The sequence below is a fragment of the Oratosquilla oratoria genome, chromosome 17 (assembly GCF_046742065.1).
Source record: "Oratosquilla oratoria isolate Oo_2021 chromosome 17, ASM4674206v1, whole genome shotgun sequence".
NCBI lineage: Eukaryota > Metazoa > Arthropoda > Malacostraca > Stomatopoda > Squillidae > Oratosquilla > Oratosquilla oratoria.
The window spans coordinates 5,321,780-5,336,779 of NC_134793.1; the positions used below are offsets into that span (position 1 = coordinate 5,321,780).

General features: G+C 42.2%; 1 protein-coding gene across 1 annotated transcript in view; it reads right to left on the reverse strand.

Annotated features, from left to right (window-relative positions):
• The window catches only part of LOC143034364 (neurotrimin-like), a 31,906-nt gene extending 30,372 nt beyond the window's left edge, over window positions 1-1,534 (reverse strand). Inside the window, exon 1 of the mRNA XM_076200320.1 lies at window positions 1,405-1,534. The gene's annotated coding sequence lies outside the window, so the exon portion shown is untranslated. The remainder of the gene's footprint in view (window positions 1-1,404) is intronic.
• Between the last annotated feature and the right edge of the window lie 13,466 nt (window positions 1,535-15,000).

The window sequence follows — 15,000 nt, forward strand, 5'->3', positions numbered from 1 at the left end:
GAGGACTAAATAAATATAGATAAAGAGAGAAGGCATAAAAAGAGACAGAGAGAGAGAGAGAGAGGTAATTAAAGAAAGAGGAAGAAATGACACAGAAAAGAAGAAACAAATGATGAAAAAGAAGAGCAATAAGTCTGTGACTTAAGGGGAAGAGCATAAATTAAATGAGGAGGAGCAGGAGGAGGAGGAGGAGGGGGAGGAGGGGAGGAGGAGGGAGGGAGGGAGGGTGAAATACATTTCCTAATTCAGAGAATGAGAGACTGAGAAATTGGACTTAAATGATTAAATAAGAGAAAAGGAGATGGAGGAAGAGAACGAAGGAAGTTGAGAAATGATGGAAGATCTGAAAGAATGCATTAAATTAAGGGCCAAAGGGAGGAGAAGAAGAAGAAGAGGAGGAGGAGGACAAGGAGGAGGAAGAAGGAGAAGAAGGTAAAGGAGAAGAAGTAAAACAGAAGAAGGAAATATAATATAAGGGGAATTTGGAGAAGAAGCAAAGGAAGAAGAAGAGGAAGACAAGGAGTAGGAGGAAGACAAGAAATAGGAGGAAGAAGAAGATAAAGGAGAAGGAGAGCAGAAGAAAAAATAGGATAAAGAGGACGTGGAAGGGTAGAAGAGGAGGAGGACAAAGAGGATGAGGAAGAAGTAGAAGATAAAAGAGAGGAAGTAGAATAGAAGAAGGAAATATAAAATGATGGGGACTTGGAGGAGAAGAAGAGAAAGGAGGACGAAGAGGAAGGGAAAGAAGAGAAACAGGAGGAAGAGGAGGAAGAAGAGGGAGATAAGCAGGAGGAAAGAGAAAGATAAGAATAGGAGGAGGAGATAAAGAAGAAGAGGAAGAGAAATAGGGGCGAGAGGCGGAGAAGATGAAAACAGAAATGGAGTAGATTAAGAGAAAGAGGAGGAGGAGAAGGAATGGAATGATTATAGAAGGAAATGGAGGAGGAAGAATGGAGGAAGAGGAGGAGAAGGAGTAGGAAAAGAAGGAGGAGGAGTAGGAGGTGGAGGAAGAGGAGAAAGAGGAGGAGGAGATGGAAGAGCATTTTTTTTAATACCGATTCTTTGAATCATTTCATTATTTTCGTTGTGACTTAGTAACCATGTAATAAACGCTGAAACTATCAGTCTTTTTTTTAAGAAAAGGTTAAACAACTTTATGGATGGGGAAGACAGGCGGTAATAGACATGGAACTGCCTAGTATAGGCCTTATGGTCTCTTGCAATCTCCTTCATTCTTAAGTTCTTATTACTACTACTTAATTACTTCTATCACCACCACAGGTACTATTTGTACTACTACTACTACTACAACTATTACAACTCTTACAATAAATGAATAAATAGATAGATAAACAGATCAGTCGATAAATACATAAACATGAAATGAATATTTGTGTAACTCACCACTTTGTTGCCGAGGTTGTTGACTTTACAGATGAGAGTTGCCTTCTGGCCCACTATGGCTGTGACATTGGTGGCCGTAGCGTCATCAAAGTAGGCTGTATGCACGTGTGCCTGACCCCAAATAATATTCGTCTCCTTTTCCTTCTCCTCCTCCTCCTCCTCCTCCTCTTCTTCCTCCTCTTCAAAAAACCTCCCTCCTCCTCCTCCTAACCCTCTCCCACCTCCTCCTCCTCCTCCTCCTCCTCCTCCTCCTCTCCCTCCTACACCTCCCCTCCTCCTCCCCCATCGATTTTTTCTTTCCTTTTTCTTGTGGTTTTCTTCTGGATTTTGGCCCCAGATAATATGCTCACTCCGGGGCACCATCCCTTCGGCGTGCTTCAGATTATGGTAATGAACTCCTCCATGGTGATGCTGTAGTCGTTGGTGCTGGTGCTGATGTTGGTGTTGGTGCTGGTGCTGGTGTTGGTGATGATGCTGGTGTTGGAGGTGTTGGCGGTGGTGTATAGCAGTCATGCCACTTCGGTGTAAACGGTGGGTAATTCTGTTGTTATTGTTGTTGTTGTTGTTGTAATATTTGTGGTGGTGAGAAGGTCCCAAGCGACCTGTTGGGGTAAGAAAAATAATCGTCAAACTAAAACTAGAAAATAGAAATAGGTGCACATTCCTTTTATCTTTATCAAGGAAGAAAAATAAAAAACAAGAAAACATCTGATATTTTCTTAGAAGAAATCAATCTTCTATAGAGTTCTTTTGAACTCGTATATAAATTGTTTTTGTTGTGACAGGATTTTATAGAATTGAATGAATCTTTTTACATTGGCCCAAACAGTAACCCATAAAGCTCGTCGTTGTACGGGTAGCACCAAGTTTCAAGATATTTGAAATTACTCACAAATAAATTTCATATCAATTCATTGCAGCCGCAGGTATATATTTATTGATATTTTTGTCTTAGATGGGTCTCAATTGATTGATAGTTCTTTCAGGTTGAATACAATAATCTAAAGATAAAGAAATTCAGAAAACTTTTGTTGTTGTCGGATATCGGTATCCCCCCTTTCGTGACGTCATGTCGCCTGTCTTTTGTTCAATTTCTGCTTCATTTCACAGATTTCACTTACAATTAGTCTTTCTGTTTCATTTTATGGGAATTATTTTCCGTAATTTGCTGTACGTTTTACTTTATACATACATACATACATGTATGTGTGTGTGTAGATGTATATAATATATATACTGTAAATAATTTTTTTTTTCTATTGTGGGGAATAAGTACGTTAAATGAACTTTTGATAATTTGAATAATCTCTTTGCGTTTTCTATGATGATACTCACTAATCAAAAATATAATTAATTCTAATTACTTCAAACAAGATTTATTTTTACTTCTTTTTACATTTTCTTTCAATTTTAAATGTCGTTTATGGTAAAAATCACCGACACAATGATTCATTTGGAACTGAAATGAGCAGTGAAGCATCGCATTGCTTCGAAGCTGTTTCATTACGTTTCATTTGATGAAACACTTATTGCTCCTGGTCCGATTCGTTGCCTGAGCTTATTGTGTTCATTCATTTCTTCATTTTCAATAAAATTACGTTCTATTACATATCCTAAGAGCATGAGACAGAAAAATAACACACACACACACACGCCCACACAACACACACACACACACACACACACACACACACACACACACACACACACACACACACACACACACACACACACACACACACACACACACACACACACACATACACACACACACACACACACACACACGCACGCACACACACACACACACGCACACGCACACACAAACACACACACACACACACACACACACAACACACACACACACACACACACACATACACACACACACACACACACACACGCACACACACACACACACACACACACACACACACACACACACACACACACAGTTACACGACTCAGTGTTGTGGTTGGTAGAGTCTCGGACTGTCACTACGGCGGTCCGGGTTCGAATCCTGCCCAGGACTGAAATAATTTCTGTATCGCTGCGCTTCGAGTCGGTACTCCAACTCACGTGTGCGGGGAGTTGGAGGTTTGTGTGCGTGTAAGGTCACAGCATTACCCATAGATCGGTCATACGAGCTCTGAGCTCTCTTCCGGGAGGGAAATAGCTGTCGATCACGAGTCCAACACGTGATATAAAAACAAAGGTGAATCACACACACACACACACACACACACACACACACACACACACACACACACACACACACACACACACACACACACACACATACACACACACACACACACACACACACACACACACACACACACACACACACACACACACACACACACACACACACACACACACAAACACACACACACACACACACACACACACACACACACACACACACACACACACACACACAGTCATAAAAGAATTAATATGATTTTACTCTCTTTTATTTTCTGTACAATTTCTTTTTGTCTTTCTTCTCCTCTTTTCTCTGATATTTCCTTTTCTCTCTTCGTCTATCGTCATATTCTCTTTTCTCCTCTTCCCTTCTCTTTATTTCCTTCCCCGTCTTTGTTTTCTCTCTTTTCTTCTTTCTTCTTCTCTCATCTCTCTTATCTTCTCTTTCTTTTCTTCTCTTCTCCACTGTTTCCATCGGTTTTTGTCCATTTTATCCTTCTCCTTTCTCATTATTCCTCTCTTTCTTCATTCCTTCCTATTATTGTTTAATCTCTTCTCTCCGTTTTCTGTGACCATTGACCTTCCCTTCCTCCGGATTCTATGATTACTGACCTTCCCTTTCCCCATTTTCTTTGATCACTAACGATCCCTTCTTCCGTTTTCTATGACCACTGACCATCCCTTCCTCCGTTTTCTATGACCAGTGCCATCAATTCCCCCGTTCTCTCTCACCAATGACCATCCCTTTCTCCATTTTCTATGATCATTGACCCTCTCTTCCCCCATTTTCTTTGATAATTAACCATCCCTTTTTCTGTTATCTGTAACCAGTGACTATCCCTTCCCCCGTTTTCTATGACTATACCTTTCTTCATTTTCTTTTAGCACTGACCATCTCTCCATTTTCTATGACCACTGACCATCCCCTCCTCCATTTTCTATGACCAGTGAATATCCTTCCCCCGTTTTCTATGACCACAGACTTTCCCCTTCTCCATTTGCTTTTAGCACTGAACGCTCTCTCCGTTTTCTATTACCAGTGACCCTTCCTTCCGTCGTTTTCTATGCCCAGTGACCATCCCTTTCCCCGTTATCTATGAACAATGGTCTTCCCTTTCCCCATTTTCTATGACCACTGACCTTCTCTTCCCATTTTTTTTTATCAATAACCATCCCTTTCTATGCTTTCTATGAACGTTGACTATCCCTTCCCCCGTTTTCTATGACCACTGACCATACCTTCCTCCATTTTCTTTTAGCACTGACCATATCTACGTTTTCTATAACCACTGACCACCCAAGCTTTCCGTTATCTATGACCTGTGGGCATTCCTCCTCCGTTTTCTATTACCACACACTTTCCCTTCCTCCATTTTCTTTTATCACTAGACACCCCTATCTCCGTTAACTATGACCACTGATCATCCTTTCACTCCGTTTTCTATGATCGCTGACCATTCCTTCCCCCGTTATCTATGAACAGTGACCATCCCTTTCCCCGTTTTCCTCCGTTTTCTATAAATACTAACCATTCCTTCGTCCGTTTCCTATGACCACTGGTCATCCCCTCCATTTTCTATAAACACTGAACATCCCTCTCTCCATTTTCTATGACCAGTGACTATCCCTTCACCCGTTTTCTGTGACTCTTGGCTTTCCGGCTCTACTCTCTTTGTCTAACTCTCATATTTGTATTCTGTGTGCCCCATCTTTATCATGATTTCCTCTTCTATTTCCTCCTCCTCCTCCACCTCCTCCTCTTCCTCCTCTTCCTTCTCCTCCCCCCCCGGTCACGGTTCTTTTTCTCTCTTTCTCCGTCTTTGCTCTCTTTGGTCTTCTCTTCCTCTTTCTCTTCACCTCCTTCTTCTTCCTCTCCATCCTTCTCTTCCTCCTCTCCCTGTTCTTCATATTCTTCCTTTCTTCCTCGTCTTCCATTTTTGTCTCGCCCTCGTCCTTTTCTTTCTCCTTTTCTTCTTTTTCCCATTCCTCCTCCTCCTATCCTCCTCCTCCTCCTCCTCCTTTTACTATTCCACTTCCTCCTCCTCTTCTTCCTCCTTCTTTTCCTTCTTTTCCTTTTTCTTTTTCGTTATCTCTTCCTCCTTCTTCCTACTTTGCACAGAGGTCACCAGTACTAAGGTTCATAATAAGATAATAAATTACAAAGGCTATTATTGAAAAAAGAATAAATGCCATATAGGCTGTGCTTCAGGCAAGGTCATCATATTAAGACATTAGGACAGGACTCGTAGTAATGGATTTTAATTGAACAAATTTAGTTTTAAGAAAGAAAAGGATATGATCTATTTCAAGAGAAGGTTAAATTACTTTATGGATGGGAATGATAACTAGTAATGGACATGGAACTGCCAAGTATAGGCCTTAGGGTCTCTTGCAGTTTCCTCCATTCTTATGTTCTTATATGAAAAAATTCTCATGTACAAAGGTTAGTTGATATATAGGATTCGCATCCCGCGCGATTACTAAGGTCTTGCAAAATCAAGAGTCTACTAAGTCTGCTTAACGGTACACCAAAAACTAATAAGGTTATAAAAGGGCCGCAAATCTACAAAGGGTAAACACCCATGAAAATCACACCACTATAATAAGGTCGACTCATCGGAAAACCTTCATCCGACCAAAGGCACAAAAAAATCTTTCTACTACAAAGTCCACGTATTCAGAGTCAACACAACCACAAAAGGCCATTCCCCAACTAAGCACTCAGAGAGAAAAAGAGAGAGGGAGAGAGAGAGAGAGAGAAAATAAGAAAGAGAGAGAAAGAGAGAGAGATATTGATCTGGCAGGAGACCTTATGTTCTTGGTCCTACGAGAAGAAAGGACTTTCTACCTCCCCTCCCTCTCCCCTTCCTCCTCCTCCTCCTCCTCCTCCTCCTCCTCCTCCTCCTCCTAACCCTCACCCTCACCCTCACCTTCACCCTCACCCTTACCCTCACTCTCACCCTCACCCTCACCCTCACCCTCACCCTCACCCTCACCCCACTCCTCTTTCCCCAACAGTCTCTTGAGGCTCATTTCGATTAACCTTTGTATTCATATTAAGGTTGTAGCTACTGACCTGTATCTCTCTCTCTCTCTCTCTCTCTCTCTCTCTCTCTCTCTCTCTCTCTCTCTCTCTCTCTCTCTCTCTCTCTCTCTCTCTCTCCACCAACAACGCCTTCAAGTCCTTCCATGCCACTCGGTACTTTTCCTATTGTTCTGGCTGCCGCCGGGCGATTTCAACCATCTTTTATATCAACAAGTAATTTTTTTTTGCTAAGCGAGAGGCGACATTATTTCCCCTTTTCAATCTCCCCACTACCACTTCTGCCACTCCTCTTCCTTCTCCTTCCTTTTCCATCTTCCTTTCCCCTTCCAGTTTCTCTTCTCTTCCCCCCTTGACCTTCCACTCCCCCCTCCATCCCTCCTTGGTGACTCTAGGATGTATCTAGATGGCTAGAAGCGCAAGATCTAATCAATTCAAGAATTTTAAGAACATAAGAATCAAGGAGACTGCAAGAGACCATAAGGCCTACACTAAGTATTTCCATGTCCTTTACTGCCTTCTATCCCTATCCATAAAGTTATCTAACCTTTTCTTAAAACAACTGATGGATTCAGCGCGCACTACATGGTTACTAAGTCTATTCCATTCGTTAACCACTTTGTTGGTAAACTAGTTCTTGCCTATTTTCTTCCTAAACCTAAAGCTTTCGGGGGTCTACATGGGTATCACACTGGGCTATTTTTCCTCCGACATCCGATTAATCGGTGTTACCTCTCACCTCCAGAATTTCTTCCCCTGTGAAATTAGCATGGCAAACTATTTTTTTTTCTCGACATTTTACATAGAATGTCATTTGATGTGATGGAGGAAGATTATTTTGCTCCAGCAACTCTCTCTGCTCCAACAGTCGGAGGAAAAATAGCCCAGTGTGATAACTCGGGATTCCTGGCGTCAGGGAAAGGCTGATCGATTTCAGCGCCAATTCATTCCGGATTCGTCATCTCCGGTGCCAAGAAGAAAGTGTGACGTCATCGGTGACGCCATAGTTCCCTTTGGCTTCCCTATTGGAGCTGACGACATCGTTAATGCTGGAAACAGTGACGTCATCATCCATGCTACAGGTGAGGTTATAGTTACCTTTGGCATCCCTGTCGCAGTTGATGTCATCGTTAATATTGATGTCATTGGTATGCTTGACGTCATTGTCGCTATGATTGTCTCTGAGGTTTTTATTGGGTCTCTCTCTCTCTCTCTCTCTCTCTCTCTCTCTCTCTCTCTCTCTCTCTCTCTCTCTCTCTCTCTCTGTGTGTGTGTGTGTGTGTGTGTGTGTGTGTGTGTGTGTGTGTGTGTGTGTCTGTGTGTGTGTGTGTGTGTGTGTGTGTGTGTGTGTGTGTGTGTGTGTGTGTGTGTGTGTGTGTGTGTGTGTGTGTGTGTGTGTGTGTGTGTGTGTGTGTGTGTGTGTGTGTGTGTGTGTGTGTGTGTGTGTGTGTGTGTGTGTGTGTGTGTGTGTGTGTGTGTGTGTGTGTGTGTGTGTGTGTGTGTGTGTGTGTGTGTGTGTGTGTGTGTGTGTGTGTGTGTGTGTCGTATTGGCACTCTCTGAGTGGGTAACAGTAGGTATTAAAAACTTTGGAGGCCATTTCCAATTCTAATTTCTATTCTTCTTCCTCTTCTTTGTCTTCCACCACCTCCACCACCACCTCCACCACCGCCGCTTCTTGTCCTCTTTCTCCTCTTAAACCTCCTCTTCCTCCTCTTCTCTCACCTCCTCTTACATTTCTTCTATTTCCTTCTCTCGTCCTCTTCCTCTTCCGTTTCCTCTTCATTCACTCCCTCCTCCTCCTCCTCCTCCTTGTCTTCTACCTCCTCTTCCACCACCTCCTCTTCCTTCACCTCCTCTTCCTCCAGCTCCTCTTTCTTCTTCTCTATTTCCTTTCCCTCTCTCCTCTTCCTCTTCTTCCTCCTCTTCACTCACTCCCTCTTCCTCCTAGTTCCTCCTTTCTTGCGGATTCTCTTGTCTGAGTTATGGAGAACAGATGGAGAGAGAGCTGAACCCATCTTCATCAAAGTCAGGAAACTTCACCTCCTCCTCCTCCTCCTCCTCCATCTCCACCTCTATTCTTGTCTCTTCTCTTCATCCTTTTCCTCCCTCTCCTCCTGCTACTCCTTCTCCTCCTCCTCCTCCTCCTCCTTCTCCTCCTACTCCTCCTCCTCCTAATCCTAACCCTTCCATTTTCCTCCTCTTTTTAATCCTCGTCGCCCTCCCCATCCTCCTACTCCTCCTCACCCTACTCCCTCTTCTTCCTCCTCTCCTCTTTCTCCTCCTCCCCCTCCTCCTCCACCTCCCCCCCTTCATTTCTAAGGACTTCCTTAATAGCTGGCACGCTCCTTTCTAATTTGGATGCCGAAAGGCGATTCTATTCGTCTGCTTTGTCTTTGTCGTTGTCTTCGTCATTGTCTTTGTTCTTGTCGTTGTCATTGTCATTGTCATTGTCATTGTCTTTGCCTTTGTCTTTGCCTTTGTCTTTGCCTTTGTCTTTGTCTTTGACTTTGTCTTTGTCTTTGTCTTTGTCTTTGTCTTTGTCTTTGCTTTGTCTTTGCTTTGACATCGTCTTTGTATTTGTCTTTGTCTTTGTCTTTGCTTTGTCTTTGCTTCATCTTCGTCTTTGTCTTTGCTTTGTCTTCGTCTTTGTCTTTGTCTTTGTCTTTGTCTTTGTCTTTGTCTTTGTCTTTGTCTTTGTCTTTGTCTTTGTCTTTGTCTTTGTCTTTGTCTTTGTCTTTGTCTTTGTCTTTGTCTTTGTCTTTGTCTTTGTCTTTGTCTTTGTCTTTGTGTCATCGTCATCGTTGTCATCGTCGTCGTCACTGTCATAGTCTTTGGCTTTGTCTTTACTTTGTCTTCGTCTTTGTCTTTGTTTTTGTCTTTGACTTCGTCTTTGTCTTTGTTTTTGTTTTTGACTTTGTCTTTGTCTTCGTGTCATCGTCATCATTGTCATCGTCGTCGTCACTGTCATAGTCTTTGACTTTGTCTTTGTCTCTGCTTTGGCTTTGCTTTGTCTTCGTCTTTGTCTTCGTCTTTGTCTTCGTCTTTGTCTTTGTGTTTGCCTTTGTGTTTGCCTTCGTCTTTGTCTTTGTCTTTGTCTTTGTCTATGTCTATGTCTTTGTCTTTGTCATCGTCGTCATCGTCGTCGTCACTGTCATAGTCTTTGTCTTTGTCATTTTCATACTCAGCTCCAATCCTTGCTTGTGCAGCGACCTCATCCTTGCAATGAAATCACCTTGCGCTCTGCACCATCATCTGTACCGTGCGCCGCTGCAAACACTCAACCTCATCCTCGGGTTGAGGAGAACTGATTAGCCTCCCTACACCTCCAGGTCGTCCTTGGGATTCACCATCTGCCTCTCATCCTCCAGACGACCTTGGAGTGGGACTTGAGCCACGGTCTCTCAACTTCTCTTTGCCATTCTCCAATTATTGGTTTTCCTCCTCCTCATCCTCCTTCTCCTCCTCTTACTTCTCCTCCTCCATCTTCTCCTCCTCTTCCTTCTTCTTTCTCTTCCTCCTTCTCCCCTTCCTCCTCCTTCTCCTCCTCTTCCCTCTCCTCCTCCTTCTCTTCCTCTTCCTTCTCCTCCTCTTCCTTCTCCTCCTCTTCCTTCTCCTCCTCCTTCTCCTCCTCCTACTTCTCCTCCTCTTCCTTCTCCTCCTCCTTCTCCTCCCTCTACTTCTTCTTCTCCTACTCTTTCTCCTTCTCCTCCTCCTTCTCCTCTTCCTACTTCTCCTCCTCTTCCTTCTCCTCCTCCTTCTCCTCTTCCTACTTCTTCTTCTCCTACACTTCCTCCTCCTCCTTCTCCTCCTCTTCCTTCTTCTTTCTCCCTTCTCGTTCCTCTAATTCCTCTTCTTTCTTCTCCCCCCGCCTTTCTTCCTCCCTCTCCTCATTTGCTTTCCTCCTTTTACCTTCTCATCATTCTCCTCCCCTCCTCCTCCTCCGCCTTCTTCTTCTCCCTCCTCTATTTCCTCCTCCACTCTTCCTCCTCCCTCTTCCTCCTCCTACCACTTCCTCTTCTTCCTCTTTTTCTTTCCTCCTCTTCATCCCTATCCCGAACTCACCCATCTACATCCCTATCTTCCTCCTCTTCCTCCTCCTCTTCTCTCTTCTCCTTCTCCTCCCTCGTCATCCATCCTCATCATCCGTTCTCTTCTTTCTCCATTCACATCCTTCTTATTATCACCATCTTCCTCTTCCTCTTGGTCTCCGTCTTATAGAACGGACATCATCTCATTAGAATCGGTACAGAGGAGAACGGCCAAAATGATACATGGGCTCAGAAATTTACCTCACGAAGAGAGGCTTAGGCACCTTAACTTGCACTCTCTGGAAAGGCGCAGAGTGCGGGGTGATCTAATAGAGGTGTTTAAGTGGATCAAAGGCTTTAACAAGGGTGACGCAAACAAGGTCATTATATTTAGACGACAGGTCAGGACTCGCAGTAATGGATTTGAACTAGACAAATTTAGATTTAAGAAGGAAATAGGCAAGAATTGGTTTACTAATAGGATGATCAACGAATGGAATAGACTTAGTAACCATGTAGTGAGCGCTGAAACTATCAGATGTTTTAAGAAACGGTTTGACAGTTTTATGGATGGGGATGACAGGTGTTAATGGACATGGAACTGCCTAGTGTAGGCCTTATGGTCTCTTGCAGTCTCCTTCATTCTTATGTTCTTCTGTTCTTATCTTCCTCTTATTTCTCTTCTTTCTTTTCTTCTTCATCTTCTTCTTCTTCCTCTTTCTCTTCTTTTTCCACTCCCTCTTCCTCTTCCTCTTCCTTCTCCTCTTCCTCCTCCTCGTCATCTTCCTCTTCTCCTTCCCTCTTCTCTTCCTCTTCCTCTTGCTCGTCTTCCTCCTTTTCCTCTTCCCCTTCCTCTTTTTCTTTCTCTTCATCTTCTTCCTCCTCTTCAACTTCTTCTTCTTTGTCTTCCTCTATTTCTTCCTTTTCTTTTCCCCTTTTTCTTCTTCTTCCTCTTTATCTTCCTTCTCCTCAACTTCTTCTTCTTCTTTTTCTTCCTTTTCCTCTTCCTCTTTATCTTCATATTTCTCTTCTTATTGTTCATCTTCTTCTTTCACATATTTTTCGTTTCCTCCTCCTCTGCCTCTGGCTCTTCCTCTTTCTCTTCCTCTACCTCTTCCTCTTCTTCTTCCTCTTCCTCTTTTTCTTCCTCTCCTCTTCCTTTTCCTCTTCCTCTTCCACGTTCTCTTTCTCTTTCTCTTTCTCTTTCTCTTTCTCTTTCTATTTTTCTTTTTCTTTCTCTTTCTCTTTCTCTTTCTCTTTCTCTTTCTCTTTCTATTTTTCTTTTTCTTTCTCTTTCTCTTTCTCATTCTCTCTCTCTTTCTCTTTCTCTCTCTCTTTCTCCCTCTGTTTCTCTTTCTCTCTCTCTTTCTCTTTCTCTTTCTCTTTCTCTTTCTCTTTCTCTTTCTCTTTCTCTTTCTCTTTCTCTTTCTCTTTCTCTTTCTCTTTCTCTCTCTCTTTCTCTTTCTCTCTTTTCTTTTTATCTCTTTCTCTTTCTCTTTCTCTTTCTCTTTCTCTTTCTCTTTCTCTTTCTCTTTCTCTTTCTCTTTATCTTTCTCTTTCTCTTTCTCTTTCTCTTTCTTTCTCCTTCTCTTTCTTTTTCTCTTTCTCTTTCTCTTTCTCTTTCTCTTTCTCTTTCTCTTTCTCTTCCTCTTTCTCTTTCTCTTTCTCTTTCTCTTTCTCTTTCTCTTTCTCTTCCTCTTCCTCTTTCTCTCTCTCTTTCTCTTTCTCTTTCTCTTTCTCTTTCTCTTTCTCTTTCTCTTTCTCTTTCTCTTTCTCTTTCTCTTTCTCTTTCTCTTTCTCTTTCTCTTTCTCTTTCCCTTTCCCTTTCCCTTTCCCTTTCTCTTTCTCTTCCTCTTTCTCTTTCTCTTTCTCTTCCTCTCCCTCTCCCTTTTCCTCTTTCTCTTCTTCTGCCTCTGTCTTTCCATTACCAAATTCTTCCGAGCCTACTCCCTGTCTCTATTCTTCTTCTTCTTCCTCTTCTTCTTCCTCTTCTTCTTCTTCTTCTGTGTTTCCTTTCTCTTCATTTCTCCACCCCTTTCTCTTTCCGTCTTCATATATCTTCCTCTCTCTCTCCTCTTCCTCCTACTCCTACTCCTGTTCCTCCTCCTCCTCCTCTTCCTCACTTTATTCTCCTTTTTCTGTTCTCTTTACCTTCTTCTCCCCCCCTCTCTCTCTCTCTCTCTCTCTCTCTCTCTCTCTCTCTCTCTCTCTCTCTCTCTCTCTCTCTCTCTCTCTCTCTCTCTCTCTCTCTCTCTCTCTCTCTCTCTCTCTCCCTCTCTCTTACTCTCCTTATCTATTTTTATCTTTATTTATCTTTCTACCTGTGTGTTTGCTCACCTGGTCCCGTCTGTCCTTTTCTATTTTTCTCTCTTTGCCTCTCTCTATATCTCCGTCATGATAAAGAGCTTTGTTGTTGTTGGCGACACAGAAGAGAGAGAGAGAGAGAGAGAGAGAGAGAGAGAGAGAGAGAGAAAGGGAGAGAAATATCTTTGTTTCGGAATTTTTCATGCAGAAAATAGATTATTAAACGAGTAAATAGTTAAAAAATAAAATAAATATGACAAGTTAATGAATAAACAAATTAATAAATGAATACATATGTAAATGAATAACCATTACATAAATCAAGAAATGAATACATAAATGAATGAATGAATAAAAAATGCTGTGTAGGTCTGGTCCACAGGGACGACAAGAAACCCGCTAACAGTCATATCACAAAGTGGTTCGAGTTAGAATATTCATGTTTGCATAAGTAGATGACTTAGTCATTTTTTTTTATAAGATAAAAAAAATGGAGGCATTTATGTTCATATAAAATGTTATGAATTATTTTTTAAGAATAATCATTTCGTGCCCATTTATCCAGAGAGAATTAGTAATATTCATTTTTATTTTTCGGAAATGTCAGTTTCCATCGGACAATAATGCGGAAAGCCAATTAGAGTGAACGAAAAGTAAAGCAATCGATTGAAAAAAAAAATAGAATTGGAGACTTTGATGTTACACTACTTGTATCATGGGCAAAGAGAGCTAGACTAACAAACAAATAAACAAACAAACAAACAGAGAGACAGACAGACAAACAAGTAAACAAACAAAGAAAACAGAAAGGGTTTTGGAGTGTTTTGGGAATCAATGTTTTTGGGTGTAATGATGGGGACAACTGTTAGAGTGCTCGGCTCGTCAGTTGTAACAGTTTCTGTAACTCCCTCTTCCCTCCTTCCCCTCCTACCCCCATCCTCCTTCTCTCTCTCTCTCTCTCTCTCTTTTGTCTCTCTCTCTCTCTCTCTCTCTCTCTCTCTCTCTCTCTCTCTCTCTCTCTCTCTCTCTCTCTCTCTCTCTCTCTCTCTCTCTCTCTCTCTCTCTCTCTCTCTCTCTCTCTCTCTCTCTCTCTCTCTCTCTCTCTCTCTCTCTGCCTCTCTTCCCATCTCTCCCTTCCCTTCTCCCTTTTAATTGCTCTTCTTTCTCCCCCTCCTCCTCTTTTCTTCTCATTTTTACCTCTTTTTTCTTCCACTCTCTTTCTCCCACTTCGCTTTCTCTCTATTTCCTTCAAGATTTCCTTTATTTCCCTTCTTTTCCTCCCCCTCCTCCTCCTCTTCCTCTTCCTCCTTCTTCTCCTCTTCCTCCTCCTCTTCCTCTCTATCTCCATTTCTATCTTATTTTTTCCACATCCTTTCTCCTCTCTTCTCTCTGTTTCCTCTTTCTTCCTCCTCGACCCTCCCATCTACCACTCTCTTTTCCTCCTCTTTTTTTACTCTGTTTCCTCTTTCTACTCTTCCCCTTACACTCTCTTCCTGGACTTTCTTCATCCTCTTCAGTTTCTTTCATTCCTTACCTTCCTCTTCTTCTTTTCTTCTTCTTCTTCTTCCTCTTCTTCTTCCTCTTCCTCTTCTTCTTCTTCTTCTTCTTCTTCTTCTTCTTCTTCTTCTTCTTCTTCTTCTTCTTCTTCTTCTTCTTCTTCTTCTTCTTCTTCTTCTTCTTCTTCTTCTTCTTCTTCTTCTTCTTCTTCTTCTTCTTCTTCTTCTTCTTCTTCTTCTTCTTCTTCTTCTTCTTCTTCTTCTTCTTCTTCTTCTTCTTCATCTTCTTCTTCTTCTTCTTCTTCTTCTTCTTCTTCTTCTTCTTCTTCTCTTTCTTTGTTAAACTTATCCATCTCCCCTTCCTCCTCTCCCTCTCCTTCTCTCATTTCCTACTCTCATTCTAGCCTCTCTTTTTCTCATATTCTCTCTCTCTCTTTATCACTCCATCTTTCTCCCTCTCCCTTCCTCTCTCCCTCTCTCTCTCTCTCTCTCTCTCTCTCTCTCTCTCTCTCTCT